We start from the raw sequence: 8,574 nt of genomic DNA on the forward strand, positions 1-8,574 counted from the left end.
CCTCCCTAATTATAGTTATTAGAGAGTAGTTAATTATTTTGAATCCTAGTTAAAAAATGTAGGCTCTTAGAATAATGTAGGTGTTTCAGTTGAATTTGTAGGTGTTTCAGTTGAATTTGTAGGTGTTTTAGTTAAAAATGTAGGTTTTTAGAATAATTTAGGTTATGCATGATCGAACCCTTGCTTGGACAGATTAGGTATGAACCCTAGTTAGTTCGTATGAACCCTAGGTTTTAAAGTTAGGATAGAAATTTAGCTAGGTTTTTAATTAGGTGTAGTTAATAGAATTTAGGTGTTTTAAGTGTATTTAAAAGAGTTTTAGGTGTTTTAGTTGTTTGAGGTGTAGTTAACAGAATTTTAGGTGTTTTAGTTGATTTAGGTGTAGTTAACAGAATTCTAGGTATTTTTTTAGTTAAAGCAATTGTTGTTATTTTTTTAGTTAAAGCAATTTTTCCTGTTAATATGCAAATTTGCAGTGGACATGTCATGCATATTTTGAACATGTCACATTTTGGACATGTCATATTTTTTCGAGTGGCCTATGTTTTGCCAGAAATGTCAATTCGTTTACGTTCTAGCAAATTTCAGGCGCTCAATATGTCCTGTTTTTAGCAAAGGTCATGCCAAATTTTGCTAAGTGTTTATTAATTTTGTTTTCATAATTAAGCATTTTGTTCTCGACGTCGATGATGCCTATCCCGCTTCCTCGTCGTCGACTCGGCGGAGGACTCCAGGTTGAGCCAAGGGGCCATGTCCGGGACTGGGCTCCGCCGGGCTGGTACTGGGTTGTGCTACCTTCTGGTGAGCGCAGCTTAGTGAGGAGCCAGCCCGTCGTCGACCCAGAGCTTCTTTGGTGGCGGTCACGTGGGCCTGCATCGATGGAGAGGCTTGAGTCCCCCGCGCAGGTGGTACAACACCGTGTCATGGAGGAGAACGCGCACGTCCAGCGCTAATTGGTTACGTTGGCGAACGGCCGGTTCTCCAATACCTGGCGGATTCTTTGGGGATCTCACCGGAGCTATGATCCGGTGATGGTTCCTTCTCTTTGGGTGTCCACCGCGGCCCACTGAACCAAGAGGAGCTATTATTCGAGATGTATTAGTGATATTATGTGATGATCTTTGCTACAAACTACTATATATCTATTTGATGACGGATTATTAATTACCTATTAGTTATTTGCTTATTGAATGCAAAAGATGAGAGCGGTTTGTGCTACAAACGACTATATATGTATTCATGATGGATTATATGATGATCTTTGCTACAAACTACTACAAACTACAAATTTTAGGTGTTTTAGTTGTTATATGATGATCTTTGCTACAAACTACTATATATGTATTCGATGATGGATTATTAATTACCTATTAGGAAATGTCTGACGACGAAAGGGAATTCGCTATGTGCGACTACTGCGAAGATGAGCGCGGTCTGTGCGACAGGCCTCACTTGGTAGAAGGTCGGCGCTTCAGCATCAAGCTCCAAGAGACCTTCAATGTTGAAACGGTATGCAATGACGACAAGTGTTTTTTGTTATTTTTTGCACGACTTCTCTGCTTCTTCAACGTGTAATTTCCGTCTTTTACAATTCGAGTAGCTTATCCCACGCCATGCAAGACGCTATGTCTTGGAGACGATGGGTTTTGAAGATCATGAAAGAATGGAGACAAAGATAATTCAACTAAGGACCCATCATGGTTATGATTTTGCTGTAAATCTATACAATTCTGTGAACTCATCCAATTTTGGTTGCTTGAATTGGGAAGCCCTTTGCAAGGCGTATGATTTTCATGAGGGTATGCTTCTCACCTTCGATCTTGGTGATCCTGACATCGACGAAAATGATATGACCATTTGGGTCCTTGTTGACACGCTTCTAGTTCTACTGCTGTGTGAGTTTCTTAAACATATTTACTAAGTAATTTATATTGTTTATTTCAAAATATTTGACAGTTTATTTCCATTGACAGCTTATTTTCATTCTTCAAAAAATGTATGGAAAATGCTAGAGAGAACCTACTACTACAATGATGAAGAACAATTCACTTATATGGAGCAAGATGGTCTTATCGCATTTTTTTATTGATAATGAGAATTACAATAGCTATTATCAAACTCCTCCACATTATGGTCAATACATGCCACTAGTGCACGTGTTGAACTACGGTAACACCAATGGAGATATCATGGTAAGATTTTCTACTATTACGGCATTCGTGCATCTTTTGCATAAATTCTTCTAAAACTAAACTATATTGCTAACTACAAAGTTATTACTATGTTTTTGAAAAGAAAATCCCAATGGATTGTGTGCCTCATCTGATGTTGACGAGAGGCCGCGTTAATGTTATGAGCTTACGGCCACCACGGCCAGGTCAGCCGCAGTATCCACATCACTCATGTCCATATCGGATTTCTAAAAGCGAGGAAGCCATGATAATAGATGATTTCAAAGAATGTTTGAACCATCGTAGAGAGCTACATGGAAGCAACATTGTGCGTAGGCCAAGACTTGGAGACAAGATGATCTCCATTCTTTATTATGGAAAGTTAATTTTCCTTAATGCAGCGTCAATGCCTATCTTGTTTTATGATATTTTACCTAAGAGAGGGTAGAGTAGGTCCTATGAGAGGAGTAGGTCGTAGATAGAATGTGTTATTATGTGCTACAATGTGTTAGAGTTGATGATGATGAGGAGGAGTTGTGATTATGACTAGTGACCAACTTGTTATATGATGTCTCATTGACGAACATTGTTTGATGGTGATGACAAGTGGTAATGAATATGCTATTTAAACAGACTAGGGTCATGATGGCTTATTATTGTATAAAAGATATATCTGTTTAAACATGTACATCGCCAAAATGCTAAAAAAGCATAAATGTTAGCAGTAGCGCGGGCTTGAAAACACGCTACTAGTACTTGATCTTACCAGTAGCGCTGGCCTAAAAACGCGCTACTGCTACAAAATAGCTGTAGCGCCGTAGCAGTAGCACTGGTGCCCGCGCTACTGGTAGCTCAAAAACCAGCGCTACTGGTAAGCATTTTCCTAGTAGTGTGAGGTTAGGGACACACATGTGACATGCCTCATCTTTACCATTAATGCATCTACCTATGAAGAGAGCCAAATAATGTATAGCATGAAAGTGAATGCTCCCTATGGTAGCTTGTGTTATATCTCTAGATTCCCCCATAGTTATACCAGCAAGAAAATCTCTAAATTCAGATTTGCGAGGTTCCCTAACACTACCCCATTGTGGAAGTTTGCAAGCAGTGGTAAAATCCTCTAAGTCCATCGTATAAGATTTTTCATAAAGATCAAACAGGATAGTTGGAGAATTGCATGAAGATGAAAATTCAAGCCTCCTCACAAAAGAACAAGTGAGATAGTTGTACTGGCGGCACTTTTCCTCCTCGAAGCTCACAAGATCAGTGTTACGCAAATATGCGTTAAATTCTTCTTTGATTTCCGCTTGATCCATAAAGTCCTCTAAAGGCCATTCACAGGGCCGCACTGGAGCGTCCCTTGGTGGCTCATCATCAGCATCACGCATTGCAAGCCTGGTCTCCTGTTTCCTTCAAGAGCCACCTTGGTACATTTCCTAAACATATTTCTTCCTTTGAAAAATTTCTGAAATTTTTAGTAACTTCAAATAAAAGTAAACCAAACTCAACAAAATTGATAGCAACTACTCCGACAAGTGCCTAGAGCCTATATAATGCATCAAAACTACTTGGAACCACATAAATTTGACATGCAAGCTCAATAACAGGGTCACCTAGGCAGCACAAATTTGCAATGAATAAAGCACTAGAACAAAAACTAATTGGACCAATGGAAGAGTGACATACCAAGGAACAAATCCCCCAAGCAGTTTTGTGAGAGGTGCTTTGAGCAAGGCGATCGAAAATGGCAGCAAAATGAGCTTGGACTTGGGTTTGAACTGGATAATCGTGTTTGTGGGAGGAAGAAGGAGCGCGTGGGTGCAGGAATAAGTGTATGAGGGCCACCGTGGTCCCACGAGGCAGGGGCGCGCCCAGGGGGGTAGGGCGCGCCCTCGACCCTTGTGGCCAGGTGGATGCCCCCTGCTGCGTTCTCAGTGCCAAATATTCTCAAATATTCCAGAAAAAATCATATTTAAATTTCAGGGCATTTGGAGAACTTTTATTTTTGGGGAATTTTTATATTGCATGGATAATTCAGATAACAGACAGAAAATACTATTTTATTTTATTTAATATAATTAACAGAAAGTAAAAGGAGGGTACGGAGAGTTGTGTCTTCTAAATTCATCCATCTCATGATCATGAAAAGGAATCCATTAACAAGGTTGATCAAGTCTATTAACAAACTCATTCCGAATAACATGGAACCGGAGAATTTTCGAATAACACCAGGTTACCTCGATGGGGATATGCACATCCTCAACAATAAGAGTATCATATTTCTTCTTGACGGTAGGAAGAGGGAATTCAAAACCTCCAAAAATAATTGATGGAATTTTTCCAATAGAATTAATACTGTGGACCTGAGGTTGTTTCCTCGAAAAGTGTACCGTATGCTCATTACCGTTAACATGAAAAGTGACATTGCCTTTGTTGCAATCAATAACAGCCCCTGCAGTATTAAAAAAGGGTCTTTCAAGAATAATGGACATACTATCGTCCTCGGGAATATCAAGAACAACAAAGTCCGTTAAAATAGTAACGTTTGCAACCACAACAGTCACATCCTCACAAATACCGACAGGTATAGCAGTTGATTTATCGGCCATTTGCAAAGATATTTCAGTAGGTGTCAACTTATTCAAATCAACTCGACGATATAAAGAGAGAGGCATAACACTAACACCGGCTCCAAGATCACATAAAGCAGTTTTAACATAGTTTCTTTTAATGAAGCAAGGTATAGTTGGTACTCCTGGATCTCCAAGTTTCTTTGGTATTCCACCCTTAAAAGTATAATTAGCAAGTATGGTGGAAATTTCAGCTTCCCATATCTTTCTTTTATTAGTAACAATTTCTTTCATGTACTTAGCATAAGGATTCATTTTGAGCATATCAGTTAATCGCATTTGCAAAAAGATAGGTCTAATCATTTCAGCAAAGCGCTCAAAATCCTCATCATCCTTTTTCTTGGATGGTTTGGGAGGAAAAGGCATGGGTTTTAGAAGCCATGGTTCTCTTTCTTTACCGTGTATCCTAGCAACAAAGTCTCTCTTATCATAACATTGATTCTTTGATTGTGGGTTATCAAGATCAACAGCAGGTTCAATTTTATATCATTATCATTGCTAGGTTGAGCATCAACATGAACATTATCATTAACATTATCACTAGTTTTAGGTTCATTACCAGATTGTGTTTCAGCATCTGAAATAGAAATATCATTTGGATTCTTAGGTGTTTCAGCAATAGATTCACTAGAAGCATGCAAAGTCCTATCATTTTTCTTTTTCTTCCTTTTAGAAGGACTAGGTGTGTCTATATTATTTCTCTGAGAATCTTGCTCAATTCTCTTAGGATAGCCTTCAGGATACAAAGGTTCCTAAGTCATTTTACCACCTCTAGCCATAACTCTAACAACATTATCATTATTCTTACTGTTCAGTTCATTGAGAAAATCATTTTGAGCTTTAAGTACTTGTTCTACTTGAGTGGTTACCATAGAAGCATGTTTGCTAATAAGTTTAAGTTCACCTTTGACATTAGCCATATAATCACCAAAGTGTTCGAGCATACCAGCACTGCATTTTAATTCTCTACCAAAATAAGGATTGAAGTCTTCTTGCTTAACCATAAATTTATCAAACTCATCTAAGCATGGGCTAGGAAACTTAGTAAATGGGATTTCAGCTTTATCATATCTATAGAGAGAATTTACCTTTACTACCTGTGTCTGGTTATCAAGACCATGTGTTTCTTCAATAGGAGATGGATTAAAATTATGCCTTTCTTCGACAGGCGGTAAATTAAGACCATGTATTTCTTCAATAGCTGGTAAATTCTTAACATCTTCAGCTTTAATACCCTTTTCATTCATAGATTTCTTTGCCTCTTGCATATCTTCAGGACTGAGAAATAGAACACATCTCTTCTTCGGAGTTGGTTTAGGAATAGGCTCAGGAAGTTTCCATTTATTTTCATTAGTCCACATATTATTCAATAGAATTTCAGCTTCATCCGGTGTTCTTTCCCCGAAAACAGAACCATCACAACTATCCAGGTAATCTTTGGAAGCATCGGTTAGTCCATTATAAAAGATATCAAGTATTTCCTTTTTCTCAAGAGGATGATCAGGCAATGAATTAACTAATTGGAGAAGCCTCCCCCAAGCTTGTGGGAGACTTCTTCTTCAATTTGCACAAATCTTCAATTTGCACAAAATTATATATATATCCCATAAAGCAACTTGTTTCTGATGAGAAGGGAAATATTTAGCATAGAAGTAATAAATCATATCCTGGGGACTACGCGCACAACCAGGATCAAGAGAATTAAACCATATCTTAGCATCGCCCTTTAATGAGAACGAAAATATTTGAAGGATATAAAAGTAGCGAGTTCTCTCATCATTAGTAAACAGGGTGGCTATATCATTTAATTTAGTAAGATGTGCCACAATAGTTTCAGATTCATAGCCATAAAAAGGATAAGATTCAACCAAAGTAATTATATTAGGATCAACAGAGAATTCATAATCCTTATCAGTAACATAGATAGGTGAAGTAGCAAAAGCAGGGTCAGGTTTCATTCTTGCATTAGGGGATTGCTGCTTCCATTTAGCTAATAACCTCTTTAGATCATATCTATCATTGCAGGCTAAAATAGCCCTAGCAGACTCTTCATCCAGAACATAACCCTCAGGAACAATAGGCAATTCATATTTATTAGGGGGAGAGTCTTCATCATCACTTTCGTCAATATTATCAGTTTCAATAATTTCATTATTTCTAACCCTACCAAGTTGTTCATCAAGAAATTCACCAAGTGGCATAGTAGTATCAAGTGTAGAAGTAGTTTCATCATAAGTATCATGCATAGCAGAAGTGGCATCATCAATAACATGCGACATATCAGAATGAATGGCAGAAGCAGGTTTAGGTGTCGCAAGCTTACTCAAAACAGAAGGTGAATCAAGTGTAGAGCTAGATGGCAGTTCCTTACCTCCCCTCGTAGTTGAGGGATAAATATTGGTTTTTGGATCTCTCAAGTTCTTCATAATAATAAGCACATATAAATACTAAGTGACTCAAAGAATAGAGCTATGCTCCCCGGCAGTGGCGCCAGAAAGTAGTCTTGATAACCCAGAAGTATAGGGGATCGCAACAATTTTAGAGGGTAGAGTATTCAACCCAAATTTATTGATTCGACACAAGGGGAGCCAAAGAATATTCTCAAGTATTAGCAACTGAGTTTTCAATTCAACCACACATGGAAACTTAATATCTTCAGCAAAGTAATATGATAGTAGTGGTAACGATAGCAAAAGGTAATGGTAGCAAAAGTAGTGATTTTGGTATTTTGTAGTGATGATGGCAATAGGAACGGAAAAGTAAATAAGCAGAGAACATTATATGGAAAACTCATAGGCAATGGATCGGTGATAGAGAATTATGCCGGATGCGGTTCATCATGTAAAAGTCATAACCTAGGGTGACACAGAACTAGCTCCAATTCATCAATGTAATGTAGGCACGTATTGTCACATCCCTAGTTCTGGTATGACCTAGACCAGCTAGCCATGCGTGCATCATGTTTAAATTCCATTTAAATTTGAAATGGGGTTTTGTGAAACCCATAGAATCATTTCTGGAAATGACCCAGATAAAAATTGTTTCAATTTGGCCCAAGAAAATGTTCCTGATTTTCTCTAAAAATATTGGCTAGAGGTAAAATCCCAACCAATATTTTTGGGAGCTCAGAAGTATTTATTTTTGGCCATTTGAGTTAATCCGATAAGTATTTGCATATGATATATATATGTGATATATATTATATATGTCTAATAATTCTGATTTTTACTGTGGGGCTTTGGAATAATCCAATTAAGTTCCTACATTAATTTTCAGAATTAAATAAAATGATTTGGTATTTTTATTAAATCAAAACAAATGTCAGAAAAATAGAAAAGAAAACAGAAAAGGGAGAGAGACTTACCTGGGCCACTTACCAGATCGGCCCAGTAGCTCGGCCCAGCTGACTGGCCGACGCCAGTCATCGTCTCCACCGCGCTAGGAGGACTGCGCGCGTGTGCCCGACGCGCGCGAGCATGCGCCGGCCACCTCCTGCTTCCTCGCTCGCCGCTGGAGGCACCCGACGACGCCACGCATCCCCCTCGGCCCTCTCTCACTCCCCCCAGCTCTCTCCTCTCCTCCCCTCGCTTTCTCGCTCACGGCCGAGCGTTGCCGTCGCCACCGGCCATCGTTGCCGCAGCCAACGCCTTCCCCCTCGCCTCTCTCCATGTCCGCGAGCTCCGCCACCTCGCCCTGAAGCTCTTCGTCGAGCCACCGCCTCGGGAGGCCCTGGAGCGCCTCCATCGCCGCCGTCTTCATCTCCGGCCGCCGTG

Source organism: Triticum dicoccoides, chromosome 6A (genome assembly GCF_002162155.2).
Source record: "Triticum dicoccoides isolate Atlit2015 ecotype Zavitan chromosome 6A, WEW_v2.0, whole genome shotgun sequence".
Taxonomy (NCBI): Eukaryota; Viridiplantae; Streptophyta; class Magnoliopsida; order Poales; family Poaceae; genus Triticum; species Triticum dicoccoides.